Raw genomic sequence first — 16,905 nt, 5'->3', positions numbered from 1 at the left:
TCATTTACATATCGCCTATGGCAGCTTTCACACTACAGGAGCAGAGCTGAGTAGTTCCAAGGGAACGAACAGCCCTGCAAAGCCTAAAATATTTACTCTATAGCTCTTCACAGAAAAAGTTTTCAGATCCCTCGTTTAGAACTCTTGCTCACATGCAATTTCACTAAACCATGTTTTTTTGGTTTTTTTGTTTGTTTGTTTTTTGGCAAAAAGGAATGAGCTGATCCAGAAAAGGTTGAAAAGAATGAATAATTACTGCTGAAAGAGGGTGCACATAGTCCATCAGTATTCTATTGCCATGCTAACGCCCATCCAATAGTGTCATGAGACGCAGCAGCCACTACTGTGTTCTCAACGCCGAGTCCATCCACCCCATAACCATATCCAAGCAATCTTGGGAACATCATCACCTTGCTTGTTTATCCTCAAGGTATTGCCTCACATACAGCAGCAGCTGGTCATAAAGTCAAATGACACTAGTGACCAGGAGGTCAAGAGAATGAGTGAGGACGGGTGGGTAGGCAGCCCAGGCCCTAGCAACAGCAGGAACTCACCCCTCAGTCACCCTAGCCAGGACTGAAATACCTTTCACTTTTTCAAGAGAGACTAGGAATCTGGATTTTTATGTGAAATATCTTGATTACTAGATGTTGTCAACAGACATGTCAAAAGGTAAAACTAGAGAAGTTCATGAGGCAGATTGACTATTCAGGTTATAGAATTAAGGATTTTTATCCAACACAGGTACCAACCAAAAAGCTGACGTATAACATGTCGGGAAAAACTATGTGCACCATGAAAACATCAACAAGGGGCTAATGTCTAAAACAGTCTAATCAGAGATTCCAGGGAAACATGGGGAAAGAATATGAACAGGCAACTTATGTCAACGGAAACTCAAAAAGATAACAAGCATATATAAAGGCATTCTCAAGTTCAGTAGTAATCAAAGAGATACAAATAAAAAGAGGGAAACTGCTGCCAGGCACGGTGGCTCACGCCTGTAATCCCAGCACTTTGGGAGGCCAAGGCAGGCGGATCACGAGGTCAGAAGATCGAGACCATCCTGGCTAACACAGTGAAACCCTGTTTCTACTAAAAATACAAAAAATTAGCCGGGCGTGGTGGCAGGCACCTGTAGTCCCAGCTACTTGGGAGGCTGAGGCAGGAGAATGGCGTGAACCTGGGAGGTGGAGCTTGCAGTGAGCCGAGACCACGCCACTGCACTCCAGCCTGGGCAACAGAGCAAGACTCTGTCTCAAAAAATAATAAATAAATAAATAAATAGAGGGAGACTGCTGAAGTCTAGAAAGCTGAATGATACCAAGTGCATGCGAAGATCAGGGCCTTGGGAATCCTTGTGTGCTGCTGGGGAAGGTAGTGGTGCAGCCACCCTTGAGAGCAATCTGGCAGTACTTGGTTATATTAAGTACAGGCACACACCACAACCAGGCAGTCCTATTCCTGGGTCTAAATCCCAAAGGATCCTCACACAAGTCCATAAGGAAACATGTTCTAGAGGTTCATTCAGCATTACTGGGAGTGGGAATCAACCTGGGTGTCTATCTCCAGGAGACGTGATGGGCAAAATGTGGTGGACACTAAGACCAGAGTCACCGAGTAACAGGGATGGATGGTGAGTGACAATGCTAAGATACAGAAAAAAGGCTAGAACATGACACCATTCATGTAAATTAAAAACATATGCACACAGGCCGGGCGTGGTGGCTCACGCCTGTAATCCCAGCACTTTGGGAGGCCAAGGCGGGTAGATCATGAGGTCAGGAGTTCAAGACCAGCCTGACCAATATGGTGAAACCCCGTCTCTACTAAAAATACAAAAATTAGCTGGGCGTGGTGGCAGGTGCCTGTAATCTCAGCTACTCGGGAGGCTGAGGCAGGAGAATCGCTTGAACCTGGGCAGCAGAGGTTGCAGTGAGCCAAGGTCATGCCACTGCACTCAAGCCTGGGTGACAGAGTGAGACTCTGTCTTAAAAAAAAAAAATATATATATATATATATATATGCACACAAAACAGTATACACATGACCTCTGAATAGCACAGGTTTGAACTGCCTGTGTCCAATTATATGTGGATTTTCTTACACTTCTGTTACCTACCCCTGAGACAGCAAGACCAACCCCTCTTCTTCTTCCTCCCCCTCAGCCTACTCAACAGAAAGATGACAAGGATGAAGACCTTTATGATAATTCAATTCCAAGGAACTAATGAAAAGTACATTTTCTCTTCCTGATGATTTTCTTAATAAGATTTTTCTTATCTCTAGCTTACATTATTGTAAGAATACGGTATATAATACACATCACACACAAAATAAATGTTAATTGCCTGTTTATGCTATGGGTAAGGCTTCCAGTCAAAGTAGGCTGTCAGTAGTTAAGTTTTGGGAGAGTCAAAGTTTATACACAGATTTTCAACTGTGCAGGGAACCAGTTCCCCTAACCCCCTCATTGTTCACGGGTCAACTGTATATACACAAAAGCATTATATGAACCTCATTAGAATAGCTGTCTATGGGGAGAAGAGAATGAGAGTGGGATAAAATGGAATGAGTAAAATGAACCAACAAATGCATGAACAAGCAAAACAACAGAGGGCCTTGCATGGGCCAGTGATGATAAAGGGCTAAGAATGAGAATATAATTAATTCAATTCCTCACACCTAAGGTCTAAAACCAAGGAAAGGGAGGGCTGGGCACAGTGGCTTACGCCTGTAATCCCAGCACTTTGGGAGGCTGAGGCAGGCAGATCACGAGGTTAAGAGTTTAAGACCAGCCTGGCCAACACAGTGAAACCCAGTCTCTACAAAAAATACAAAAATTACCCAGGTGTGGTGACACATGCCTGTAGTCCCAGCTACTTGGGAAGCTGAGGCAGGAGAATCACTTGAACCCGGGAGGCGGAGGTTGCAGGGAGCCAAGATCACACCATAGCACTCCAGTCTGGGTAACAGAGTGTGACTCCGTCTCAAAAAAAAATTAAAAAACAGCGAAAGGGAAGAAACTAGATACAGGCTGACTAGATACAGCCTTTAGAGTTAGAAAAGATGATTTGACAGTCTAAGCCCACACTCAGGTTGAATGAAATTGAAAAGCCTTTCAAACTAAAACATTTAATTACACCATCTGCTGCAGACAGAACTCAGACAACTCAAACAGGTAATGTCAGCTTGGTGTTTTATATCAGCACCCTCAACACAGAATAAAAATCAGCTGCATGTGAAGCAGTGACTAGAATGAAGAAGAGGCTGCTTCCTACTTCCTTCTAGCGGTTCTTTCCAAAAACATTAATAGGCACCAACTCTATGCATGTCGCCCTGCAGGGAGGCATGGGGTATATGACTATGACTTACTGTTCACTCCTCAAGGAATTCCCAATCTTGTGGAAGATTATACACAATGAGGCAACAAAAACTATCCAATAAAACCGCGGAAGAGAAGCTAGTGATGAACGGCCCTGTGAGCAGAGCCGATGGCAGTTTGGGGAAGAGAGACCAACACCACCGACTGGGGTGATCAGGGTGGCTCTGTGGGAAAGCTAGAAGGGAAGTGGCAGATCTCTGTGCTGGATGATGGGCCACTGCCATTTGTAAGTGGCTAATTAAAGACCAGTTAAGAGAAAAAGAATTTTGAATGGTTGAGTAGTCCCTCCGTGCTCTGTCACTGACACCCTCTCAAGGCTGTTGAGCATGTGCCATGCTATGGCTTTATCCAACATCAGGAAATGTTCGCTACTGACAGTTCCACCTTAACATAAATGTGTTCTTTCTTCAGAGAGGGTGAAAAATTAATGACCATCTGGCTGGGAGAAGTAATTTCTAGGTACAGGGTCCATCCTTTTCTGAGGAACACAAGAGGAAAATACTGCAGAAAACAGTTAACATAGCAGGCCTAAGACTGCTTTTTTGCAAGAAAGGAGAGAGAGAGAGAAAAAGAAAGGGTCTTGCTATGAAAGAAAGCAAGAGAGAAAGAGAGAGAGAGAGAGACAGAAAGAAAGAAAGAAAGAAAGAAAGAAAGAAAGAAAGAAAGAAAGAAAGAAAGAGAGAAAGAGAGAGAGAGGAAGGAAGGAAGGAAGGAAGGAAGGAAGGGAAAAGAAGGAAAAGGAAGGAAGGGAAACGAAAGGAAAGGAAGGAAGGAAGGGAAAGGAAAGGGAAAGGAAGGAAAGAAGGAAGGGAGGGAGGGAGGGAGGAAGGGAGGAAGGGAAAGGAAAGAAAGGAAGGGAAAGGAAAGGAAAGGAAGGAGGGAAGGAGGGAAGGAAGGAAGGAAGAAAGAAGGAAGGAAGGGAGGGAGGGAGGGAGGGAGGAAGGATCTTGCTATGTTGGTCAGGTGGTCTCAAATTCCTGGCTTCAAGAGATCCTCCTACCTTGGCCTCCCACAGTGTTGGGATTATAGACATAAACCATTGTGCCTAGCCCAAGACTGTTATTCTTGAAAAGTCTCATAAAAAGCATGGTTAACCCTTGGCTGGCATCCAGGAACTTAGATTTCAGAAGGGTTCCCACCATCCAAGCTGGAAAGAGGGACTCACTGTGCCTAAGTTATTGTGTGGTTTATGCTGAACTCCTGCTTTTCTTCAGGGAGCGCAGAATGTGGTATGTGCTGGGCAGAGTGGGGCCGGCATGACCAGCCCTCCAAAAAAATCCTGGGTATTGGGTCTCTAGTGAGTTTCCCTGGTAGACAGCATTTCTCATGTGTTGTCACAGCTCCTTCCTGGGGGAGTTAGGCACATCCTGTGTGACTGCACTGGGAGAGGATGCTTGGAAGCTTGTGCCTAGCTTCCTTTGGACTTGACCCCATGCACCTTTCCCTTGCCTTTCCCTTTGCTGATTCTGCTTTGTATCCTTTCACTGTAATAAATTACAGCCATGAGTATACCACATGCTGAGTCTTCCAAGTGAACCACCAGATCTGAGCATGTTCCTGGGGGCCCCCAACACAGAAATAAATTATAAAAGAAAGGACTGAGCATGGTGGCCCATGCCGGTGATTTGGGAGGCTGAGGCAGGAGGCCCACTTAAGCCCAAAAGTTAAAGTTACAGTGAGCTATGATTGTCCCAAAGCACTCCAGCCTGGGAGACACGGCAAGACCCTGTCTCCAAAATAATAAACTAAACACATACTTCTGCCTTCCAAGTATCTTAAAATTCAATGGAATGGTAGAAATATTTTTAAAACACTAAATCAAAAGAAACCTGGAAAACAAGAAAGAGTGCCAATGGCCAACTAAAATGTCTAGGAAATTTCTGAAAAGGAAAAAGTACTCAGAACCAGATTACCTAAGCAAACCACAGCCCAATACAAGCTTGGGAGGAGGCTGTCATGCAGAGGGAAATGGTCACAAGTTTCCGGGAACAGGCTTCTAACAGCAGATAGAAAGACAAGCAGAGATGGAATCTGACAAGGTGATTAACTGGGGAACTGTAGTCGGAATGGCCAGAACTGTTGGACCGTTCCCCTCAACACACCCCCTCGTATGGAATACACACGCCACTCAGCAGCACACCACAGCTCTTCAGCAATCACAAGAGGCAGGCTACGGCTAGTAAGACAGATGGGAAAACAGCAATTCTCAAACTTCGAAGATGAACACACAAAGAATCACCAAGTTTTTATTCAATATCATGAAGCAGGGACACGGAATCAACAGCAGAACACATACCCAAGCAAAGATAATGACTAGAGCACACAGAATAAATGATTAGATATTCTTGGGAAGATCTGAGGGGATATTGTATCTACGAAGAGCAAGCAGTTGGTATGTGACGATCTCTACGATATACTGTGAAATAAAAAAACAGGGCGAAGGGCAGATAGAGGATAATGCTACTCTGTGCAAAAAAGGAGAAATGGAGAATCTGATTCATATTTGCTTGTATTTGCATGAAGAAACTTTGGAAGCCACATAAAAAACTAATAACAATGGTTACCTGCTTGTAAGGCAAGAGAAGTAAGAGGATAGGAATGGTGGGGACACCTTTCATTTATGCCTTTTTAATACAGTCTGGTTTTGAACACTGATTATCTTACCTATTCCCCCTTTTTTTTTTTTTGAGGTGGAGTCTCTGTCGCCCAGGTTGGAGTGCAGTGGCACGATCTCCGCTCACTGCAAGCTCCGCCTCCTGGGTTCACACCATTCTTCTGTCTCAGCCTCCTGAGTAGCTGGGACTACACGCGCCCACCACCAAGCCTGGCTAATTTTTTTTGTATTTTTTTCAGTAGAGATGGAGTTTCACCGCATTAGCCAGGATGGTCTCAATCTCCTGACCTCGTGATCCGCCCACCTCAGCCTCTCAAAGTGCTGGGATTACAGACGTGAGCCACCATGCCTGGCCTATCTTACCTATTTCAAAAGTTAAATTTTAAAAAGTAGAGACCCAGAAACTTAAAAATATGATAATCAATATTTAAAAACACTCAAGAGATGGGCTAAAGAGTTGACTGAACAAATCTAAATATTAGATTGGTGACCTGCAAAATCAGCCCAAGGAACATACCAGAATGCAGCCCATAAAGATAAAGAGACAGAGCATTTCAGCTGGGCACAGTGGCATGGTAGGGGAATCGCCTGAGTCCAAGGGTCACAGTGAGCCGCACCATTGCACTCCAGACCTGGGCAACAGAGCAATACCCTGTCTCAAAAAAAAATTAAATTAAAAAAGACAGAACATTTGAGAGAAAAAGAAATTATTATTTCAGGAAATATGAAAGATAAATCAAGATATTCTAATTCCCAAGTAAGAATAATTCCAGAAGCAGAAAATAGAATGGAGACAAGGAAACACTCAAACCTTCTCCAGTACCACAGAAATGTGTATTAATCTTTAGAATGAAAGGGACTACCAAATGCTGAGCAGGAAGAACAAAAAATACCACTCTTGAGCTGGTGTGGTGCCCAGGCGCGGTGGCTCACGCCTGTAATCCCAGCACTCTGGGAGGCCAAGGAAGGCAGATCACCTGAGGTCAGGAGTTTGAGATCAGTCTGGCCAACATGGTAAAACCCTGTCTCTACTAAAAATACAAACATTAGCTGAGTGTGGTGGCATACACCCGTAATCCCAGCTACTTGGGAGGCTGAGGCAGGAGAATTGCTTGAATCCAGAAGGTGGAGGTTGTAGTGAGCTGAGATCATGCCACACTCCAGCCTGAGTGACAGAGCGAGACTCCATCTCAAAAAAAAAAAAATCCAGTCCTAGACAAATAGTAAATTTTAGAAAACCAAAGAAAAAGAAAAAAATTGTAAAGCTTCAAAGAAAATAAACAGATTAACTACAAAGAAACAAGAGTCAGACTGCATGCACTTCTTCCTAGATACCAGCAGATAACAAACCAGTATCTTCAAAATTCAGGAAGTTTTAACGTAGAATCTTATACCCAGTCAAGAATATTCACATGGAAAAGCAAAATAAAAAACATTTTTTAAACATGCAAGGGTTCAGAAAGTTTACCACTCACAGAATCCCTGAAAACAAAACGAAATAATCACTTAAGGACTCACTAAGCAAAACAAATGAGATAAAAGCACCAATGATGTACAAATAATCAGAAAAATTTGCAATTTACCTAAATAACTGTTAATACATAATGTATGAAAACCCAAAAATTTAATATGGGACAGAATTAAAATCATAAGATTCTTTTTTACTTTACTCATGGAGAGTTCACATAAACAGATTATCTTTTAACAGCAAGAGAAAAAAATGTTTAGCTACATGTGAAAAACTAAGGGTACCAAAACAGTGCAAATTCATTTATCATCAGGAAAATCCAAATTAAAACCACAATATCCACCAGAATAACTAAAATGGAAAAGACAGAAATTACCAAGAGTTGGCAAAAATGTGGAGCAACCACATATATTTCTGGGGTAAATAAGTTGGTGCAACCACTAATGAAAACTGTTTGCTAGTATCTACTAAAACTGAGCATATGCACGGACTATGACCAAGCAGTTCCACTCCCAGATACACACGCAGAAATGCATATACTCACTCAACAAAAGACATATACTAGAGTGTTCATGCACTTACTATTCATAATAGTCGAAAATTGCAACCAACCAACTGCCGATCCAAGTCAAATGTATATCTACATTAGGCATATATACAATGGCATATACACAGCAATGAGAATGAAATGAACCAGCCGGGCACAGTGGCTCATGCCTGTAATCTCAGCACTTTGTGAGGCTAAGGCGGGCAGATCACTCAAGGTCAGAAATTTGAGACTAGCCTGGCCAACATGGTTAAACCCCGTCTCTGCTAAAAATACAAAAATTAGGCAGGCATAGTGGTTGTAGGCCTGTAATCCCAGCTACTCAGGAGGCTGAGATGGGAGAATTGTTTGAACCTGAAAGCCGGAGGTCGCAGTAAGCCGAGATGGAACCACTGCACTCCAGCCTGGGCAATAGAGCGAGACTCTGTCTCAAAAAAAGAAATCAAAAACACAAAAGAAGATGGCAGGAATAAACCGCAAAATATCAGTAATCAAAATAAATATAAAGGGGCCAAAGCCACCTATTAAAAGACAAAGATTTCACACCCATAAGGATAGCTACTATCAAAAAAAGAGAGAGAATAACAGATATTAGCAAGGATGTATAGAAACTGGAATTCTCATGCATTGCTGGTGAGAATACAAAATGGTTCAGCCTCTGTGGAAAACAGTATGCTGGGTCATCAAAAAATTAAAAATAGAAGTACTACTTGATCCAGTAATTCTACTTCTGGGTATATACCCAAATAATTAAAAGCAGGGTCTTGAAGAGATATTTGTACACCCATGATCATGGCAGCATTATTCATAATAGCTATGATGTGGAACCAACACAAATATCCATTGACAAATATATGAATAAGCCAAATGTGGTGTGTACATTCAATAGAATATTAATTAGCAATAAAAATGAAGAAAATTCTGACACATGCTACAACATGAATGAACCTTGAGGGCATTACGTTAAACGAAATAAGTCAGTCATAAAAAGACAAATACTATATAAGATACTATATTAGATACTCATGTAAGGTATCTAAAATAGGCAAATTCATAGAGACAAAAAGCAGAATGGTGGTTGCCAGGGGCTGGGGTAATGGATAGAGAGCTTCAATTTTGTAAGATGAAAAAATTCTGGGCCGGGCGCGGTGGCTCAAGCCTGTAATCCCAGCACTTTGGGAGGCTGAGACGGGCGGATCACGAGGTCAGGAGATCGAGACCATCCTGGCTAATATGGTGAAACCCCGTCTCTACTAAAAAATACAAAAAGCTAGCTGGGCGAGGTGGCGGGTGCCTGTAGTCCCAGCTACTTGGGAGGCTGAGGCAGGAGAATGGTGTAAACCCGGGAGGCGGAGCTTGCAGTGAGCTGAGATCCGGCCACTGCACTCCAGCCTGGGCGACAGAGCGAGACTCCGTCTCAAAAAAAAAAAAATAAATTGTATGTTATTTTACCACAATATTTATTAAAAGACAAAGATTAAGTAATCAAACAAAATCCAACTATAAGCTAATGGTAAGAGTAGTAATTAAAGAAGACACAGAAAATCGAAAATAAGTGAATAGAAAAAGATATTCCATATAAATGCTAACAAAAAGCAAGTATAGCAATATAAAGAGAATGAACAACAAAAATAATTAAATAAGATGGCTCATCTATTCCCAAAAGGTACAATTCCCCAAGAAGATATAAGAATTGTGAACCTTGGCCGGGCGCGGTGGCTCAAGCCTGTAATCCCAGCACTTTGGGAGGCCGAGACGGGCGGATCACGAGGTCAGGAGATCGAGACCATCCCGGCTAACACGGTGAAACCCCGTCTCTACTAAAAAATACAAAAAACTAGCCGGGCGAGGTGGCGGGCGCCTGTAGTCCCAGCTACTTGGGAGGCTGAGGCAGGAGAATGGCGTGAACCCGAGAGGAGGAGCTTGCAGTGAGCTGAGATCCGGCCACTGCACTCCAGACTGGGTGACACAGCAAGACTCCGTCTCAAAAAAAAAAAAAAAAAAAAAGAATTGTGAACCTTTAAGCACATAAGACAGCTTCAAAAATGCATTTAAAGAAGAAATATATATTAAACATAGAAATAGAGCAAAAACCCCTACAAGAATCATAATGGGAGTCTTCAAAACAACTCTCCGAATCAACAGGTCAAACAGAGAAAAAAAATAAGTTATAGAACTGTATACCCAACATACTAAGAGTTCAGGGAACAGTCGTGACTGACAGTGGACGGCAAATTAATTTATTTGTAATCTTTGTTTTTCTTTCAGCACTGTGGCAGAATAGAGATCCAAAACCTTTCAGCTACAAAACATCTTTTTTAAATGCTAGAAAAAATATAAAAATAACTCTGAAATCAATAGAAGAAACATGGTGAAACTAAAATTCTCAATACAGGGAGAATAAAGGCATTTTCAGATATTACAAAAACAGAGAATTGATCATCACTGTAGTAATTTCTAAAGAATGTACTTGAGGGAGAAGGAAAATGTTCCAAAGAAAATCATCTGTGATACAACAAGGAATGCAAAGTGAAGAAAGGTAAACAGGTAGATAAAGCTAATAAATGTTGACCTAGAAAATAACAAAAACAATAGCAATAATGTCTCGTTGGAAGGCTTAAAGTAAAAATACAACTAAAGCCAAATGTGAGGTAAGTGGAACGAAAGAATTAGAAGTCCTTGCCTCGCTCACAGGACTGATTAAATAAATGAGCCAAGTTTTCCATTCAAAGGGCTAAAACTTGAACAAAATAAGCTCAAATTAAGTAGAAAAATAAAAAACAGAAATTAATGACCCAGAAAAATAAAAAATCAATAGAATTAATCAATAAATCCTGGTTAATAAAAGCTGGTTCTTTGAAATGATTAATAAAATAATCATTAAGCAAGTCTGATCAATAAAAAAGAGAAAAGGTACCAAAAAAAGTACTGTATCAGAAAGAGAACATACAGGTACATACAGATATGTAACAGTCTGTTTTCTTACAACAGAATACTATATACAACGTTAGGCTAGCATATATTAAAATTCAATAATGTTAATGATTTTCTAGGAAAATAGAAAATATTAAATTTACTTTGAAGAAACAGAAAAACTGAGAAAAATAAATGATCGTGAAAAAAATGAAAAGGTAATTAAATACTGATATTAACTTCCTAAAAAAACACCAGCAGCAGCCCAGGCAGTCTGTTCCCAAACTTGAGGGAACAGATAATTCTTCTATTCCAGAGCATAGAAAATGATGGTAAGTTTCCCAATTTAATCAGAGGACAGCCTAATCCTAATTATGAACACAGATCAAAATGGGGTACACTATGCCAATCTCAGATACCAAAACCCTAAATAAGATGCTAGCTTATTGATGTGAACAATCCAAAAGTGCATTTTAAATTAGCCCAGGGTTTTAGAGAAAGAAAATCTAGCAACGTGACCGCTTACGTTAACAATTTTAAGACGAAAATCTACATGATCAATGCATGCTACACAAAAGCATTTGGGAAAAAAAAAAAAACCCAACCCTGACTTTTTAAACTCTTGGTAATTAGGCATAAACGGAAATGTACTTAATGTGATAGAATACACTCGGTGAAGATACACAGGGAATGCTTCCTAAAACCAGGCCCGAGACAAAGATTCCTATTTAACCTTAATAGTCAACGCTGCAGCGAGAGTAATCTCTGGAAGACAAGACAAACATGAGAGACATCTGTTGTTTAACAGACAGTAAGATCACCTACTTGGAAGAGGCAAACGAATCAACTGAAAAATTATTAAAACTGAGACAGGGTTTAGTATAGAGGCTCAGCTTCAGCTGTAGTTTGGGCTACCAAATTCAACTCGCTTGCTTGGAGAGTTAATCCTGCAAAGCTAATTTCTTTCTGTTGAGGTATTAGGATTGACAAGCCTTCCTCCCTCCTCCCCCATCTTCAACACTGAAATAACACGGTGTTTGAAACTGGATAACAGAATCTTCCAAAAACAAAAATTGTCCTGAAGGGCTGACTTGTGCCCCTACGCAAAAAAACACTTTTTTATCTGCTGCCTGCAGCTCCTAGGGTTGCTGGTGGATAAGCCTGTCAACCAGCTCGGCGTAATTCTTCCTGCAGAGGGCAAGGAAGAGCACCTTCACAGGAAGATTTTTTTCCGAACTGTATGCCGCTTATTACATAAACTTACGTGCTGGCAAATGGAGCTCCAGCAAAATAAGATATTCAGAGTCAAACTTCCTTAGGAAAAAAAAAAAAAGCACGCACATAACACTAATTTCCTTGCACGGACATTGGGGAAGGAGGTCGTTACTGCCACGCGCCCGCAGGTCCGCACCACCGGGACACCCACCGGCACCACGCGCTCCCCCGGGTCCGCCAGGTGCACTACGCCGCGGCGCCCCAGCTGAGACCCGGGATGCGCAGCCCTAGACCTTCCCCGGTCACCCAGGCCAGGAAGGGGCGGGAGCGCGGTGGACGCCGAGAGCCAAGGGCTTGTCGGTCCTCTGCACCACGCAGCACCCGCAAGGAGCACCAGGGAGGGTGCGGGAGGCTCCCGAGATCCAGGCGCCGGGGCCGGGCGTGCCCCCGCACCTGTCCCACCGCGGCAAGGGCTGGGGTCGCCTCCAGGGCCGCAGCTGTCGGGAGCCACCTGGCCCTCAGTCCCGGGTCCCTGCGACAACCCTCGGGCCCGGAGGGGAGGAGGCGGCCACGTGCCGCAGCCACCTGCGGCACCGGTCCCACCGCTCCGGGCCGAGCAGGACAGGGCAGGACGTCCCTCCTGGGCTGGGGCCAAGGACACTCGCCGAACGGACCGGGGCCCCCGCGGCAAAGACGCAGCGCGCCTTCCCAGAAAGGCAGTCCCGTGCCTCCGCGACGGACTGCCGGACCCCCGCGCTCGCCCATCCACCCCGGCAGACCGCGCGGCTGAGGCGCAGAGAGCCGGCCGGCGGGCGGGCTGGCGGCGCGGCTCCTACTCACCGGTCCCGCTGGCTCAGCGCCGCCGCAGCCCGCAGCCGCCGCGGCTGAGGCGCAGAGAGCCGCCGGCGGGCGGGCTGGCGGCGCGGCTCCTACTCACCGGTCCCGCTGGCTCAGCGCCGCCGCAGCCCGCAGCCGCCGCGCCTTCCGGCGCTCACTGATGCTCAGGAGAGAGACCCGCGCTTAGCCGGTGCCTCCCGCCAGCGCCGCTAGGGGAGCAAGCGGGAGCCACGCGGGGCTCGCTGGGAGATGTAGTCCCCGGACCGCCGCCTGTGCTGTCCTCCTTCAGCCGGGGGTCGGGGGCCCCTCTCTACCGGCGCTCCCTGTCTCATCTCCCAATCTGCTCATCCTCTGTTTGCAGATAATGTATGTTGGGGCGCCCCAGGCCAGATCCGGGCCCCATTTCCGCACTCGAGACCGGCGGTTTTCTAAGGGTGGTGCCGGGACCAGCAGCTTCAGTCTCATCTGGGAATTCGCGAAAATGCAGGTTCTCCGTCCCACCGAGGCTATTTGGTTTTTCCTGCATTAAAACTATGAAGGTGGGGCCCAGCAGTCCGCATTCTTGCAAGCCCTTCAGGTGATTCTGAGGCGTCCTCCAGTTTGAGAACTATGCTCACGGCCTCCCCTGCGCCCCGCCCGTCATGCCTGTGGCGCTAGCCGCACACGGACACCGCATTCTGCGGGGCCCGCCCCCCGCCCCTCTGCACCCTCACCGCCCAGTGCCTCCTCCAGGATGCCGTGGAGGCTCCTGCAACTCGGGAAGGTGAATATCCCACTCAGCATCTTCCCTACCCTCACGCTGAGGCACATGGCCAGGGGTTGGAAAGAGTCACTGTGTTTCTTGACACGGAAGTGGCCTAAGACCTTAGTGAAAGCTGCAGGAGTGGAATGACAGGACCTTCGGTCATATTTGAGGGCGTGAGGATCAAAGGAGGAGGATGGAAAGGATCCAGGGAAAATAACCAACACTGGCAAGTCGCGGTGCCCAGGTAGAGGGGAGAGCCTAGACTAGTGGTTCTCGACCAGGGCCCATGTTGCCCTTCCTCGCCGCCCCGCGAACATTTGGGGAGGTCTGGCGACGTTTTTGGTTGTCATGATGCGGGAGATGCTACTGTTACCTAAGTGGGTAGACACGAGGGTGCTCCTCAACATCCTATCTGAAGGACAGGACTGTCCCACAAGGAAGAATGATCCGGCCCCAAATAAGAAGCCTTGGCTGGTCAGCAACAACCCCTTGTTCTGAGAAGAGAGGAGGAAAGAATAAAAGAAGAGGGGTGAATCTTTGGTTTGGTAGAGGAAACTTGAAGACGTTTTCACTGGAAAGGAAGAGAGGAAGAGAAGGAAGATGTCTGTAAGGACGACCAAACCGGGTGACAGCGGATTTCCTCATACTGAAGTAATGAGTCCTAGTTATAATAAATTCCTAATAAAAAATCCAGTTTATCCCTGCTATTGCATATTTTTTAAAATACACTGCTTGATTCTGTTTGCTAATATTTTATTTATCAGCTTTGCATTGATATTCAAAAATGAGATGGGTAATAATTTTCTTTTGGAATGGTTAATGTTGTTTGGTTTCAGAATCAATGTTAGGCTCACATCATAAAAAATTTGGAACCGAGGCAGGAGGGGTGCTTGAAGCCAGAAGTTCGAGACCAGTCTAGGAAGCATAGTGAGACCCCATCTCTACAAAAAAAGAAAAAAAGAACAAAAATTGGGCGCGTTTGCTTTGTCCTTTTACTCTGAAGAATTTAAGGAGCATTAAAATTATCTATTGTTTGAGGTTTGATCATTTCTCAGTTGAAAATGTCCCTCCCAGCCTGATACTTGCTTTGGGGAGAGTAAATCTTTTAAGGCTAGAAATGTTTCCTTTGTGGCAGTTTTATAATTTACATTTTAAAAATTCTTCTAGAGTTAATTTTGATAAAGCATGTATTTCTTAAAACAAATTATCCTTTTTTTCCAGATTTTCAAGTGTATGTGCATAAAGTTGAGGAAAGTAGTCTTTTGTGAACCTTTTAACTTCTCCCAAATATCTTATTTTGTGTGTTTTTGCTTTCTTCATTTTGTTAACTTTTATTTTTTTTTTTATTTTTTTTTTTTGTTGAGACGGAGTCTTGCTCTGTCGCCCAGGCTGGAGTGCAGTGGCCGGATCTCAGCTCACTGCAAGCTCCGCCTCCCGGGTTTACGCCATTCTCTCGCCTCAGCCTCCCCAGTAGCTGGGATTACAGGCGCCCGCCATCTCGCCCGGCTAATTTTTTGTATTTTTTTAGTAGAGACGGGGTTTCACCGTGTTAGCCAGGATGGTCTCGATCTCCTGACCTCGTGATCCGCCCGTCTCGGCCTCCCAAAGTGCTGGGATTACAGGGTTGAGCCACCGCGCCCGGCCAACTTTTAAAATTATATATATTTTTTCAAAGAACCAGCTCTTAGGTTTATGTTTTTAGTTATACTGGAGCTTTTTTCTTCTTCTTTTTAAAATATTTTTTCTCCTTTGCTTTTTCTTTTTTTCCTCTCTTTTTAGCCTAACTTGAAGCCCACCTACTATTTTTGTTGTTGCTGTTCCCCATTAAAAGAAAAACTTAAGACACAGTTTGAGCATAGAATGATTTGATTCCTAAATCTGGTAGCTGCCCTAAGCAGAATAGGTTAAAAGTGACTCTAGCACTGTCATGTGGTCAGAGAGGATTTATGGAATGGTTAAGAGCGACTCCAGCACTGCCACATCGTCAGGGAGGACTTATGGACAGAAAAAAAGAAAGTACGTACAGAAAATGGAAGTGAGGTGCAGAAACAGCCAGATGGGTTACAGCTCAGCTTTTGCCTTATTTGAACAGGGTTTGAACAGTTGATGCCTGTGATTGGCTGAAACTCGGTGATTGGCAGAAGAGTAGGTTACAGTCTCTTTGCACGTTTATTTACAGTTCACTCTGTATGGAGGAACCTATAGGCTGAACTTAAAATATGTATGAAGGCAGCTTTAGGCTAAACTTAATATTTCTAATTATTAATTTCTGTTTTTGTGTTTATTCCTTTTTTCAGCGTATTTCAGGGTATTCCTTTCTTTCAGGGTATTTTTTTTCTAACTTCTCGAATTTTTTGGTAAATGTAAGTATTTAAGGCTGAATTCTAAATTAAAAAATTAGCTGAGCATTGCAGTGCACACCTGTAATCCCAGCCACTCCGGGCTGAGGCGGGAGGATCGCTTGAGTACAGGAGATCGAGGCTGCAGTGAACCGAGATCCTGCCAGTGCACTCTAGCCAGGACAACAGAGGGAAGCCCTGTCTCAAAAAAAAGCAAGAGGTGGGGGCTAACTTAGCATTTAGATGTAGATTAGATATGTACTGCTTTAGATATAGCTCATAATTTCTGACGTAAAGCATTTTCACTATTTTTATTTTACAGATATTCTAAAATGTTGGTTTTGTCTTACTGTAGTTTTAAAATTTGAAGTGGAAGTATGAGAGTTTTATTTATTTACTTATTTATTTATTTATTTTATTTTATTTTATTTTTTCCCCCGAGATGCAGTCTTGCTTTGTCTCCCAGGCTGGAGTGTGGTGGCGGCTCAATCTCGGCTCACTGCAACCTCCGCCTCCCAGGTTCAAGCGATTCTCCTGCCTCAGCCTCCTGAGTAGCTGGGATTACAGGCATGCGCCACCACACCCGGCTGATTTTTCTACTCTTAGTAGAGATGGGGTTTCACCAGGTTGGCCAGGCTGGTCTCGAACTCCTAACCTCGTTATCTGCCCATCTCAGCCTCCCAAGATGCTGGGATTACAGGTATGAGATACTGCACCCGGCCCAAAGTTTTAAAATATCCAGGTGGTAGAGGCTTTTGTTATTAATTTTTAGTTTTATTTCGTTGTGATCAGAGATCAGTGTTTTCTATACTGTACCTTTTTTTTTTTTTTTTTAAGAGATA

At 43.9% G+C, this 16,905-nt stretch overlaps 1 long non-coding RNA gene across 1 annotated transcript in view; it reads right to left on the bottom strand.

The window, feature by feature from the left end:
- LOC117078017 overlaps nt 1–13,482 on the bottom strand; it is a 37,570-nt gene extending 24,088 nt beyond the window's left edge. The window contains exon 1 of the long non-coding RNA XR_004434910.1: nt 12,983–13,482. This is a non-coding gene — a long non-coding RNA (uncharacterized LOC117078017). The remainder of the gene's footprint in view (nt 1–12,982) is intronic.
- Nucleotides 13,483–16,905: the final 3,423 nt, after the last annotated feature.

Source organism: Trachypithecus francoisi, unplaced genomic scaffold (genome assembly GCF_009764315.1).
Source record: "Trachypithecus francoisi isolate TF-2019V2 unplaced genomic scaffold, Tfra_2.0 Contig00204, whole genome shotgun sequence".
NCBI lineage: Eukaryota > Metazoa > Chordata > Mammalia > Primates > Cercopithecidae > Trachypithecus > Trachypithecus francoisi.
This window is presented reverse-complemented; position numbering and strand designations above follow the sequence as displayed.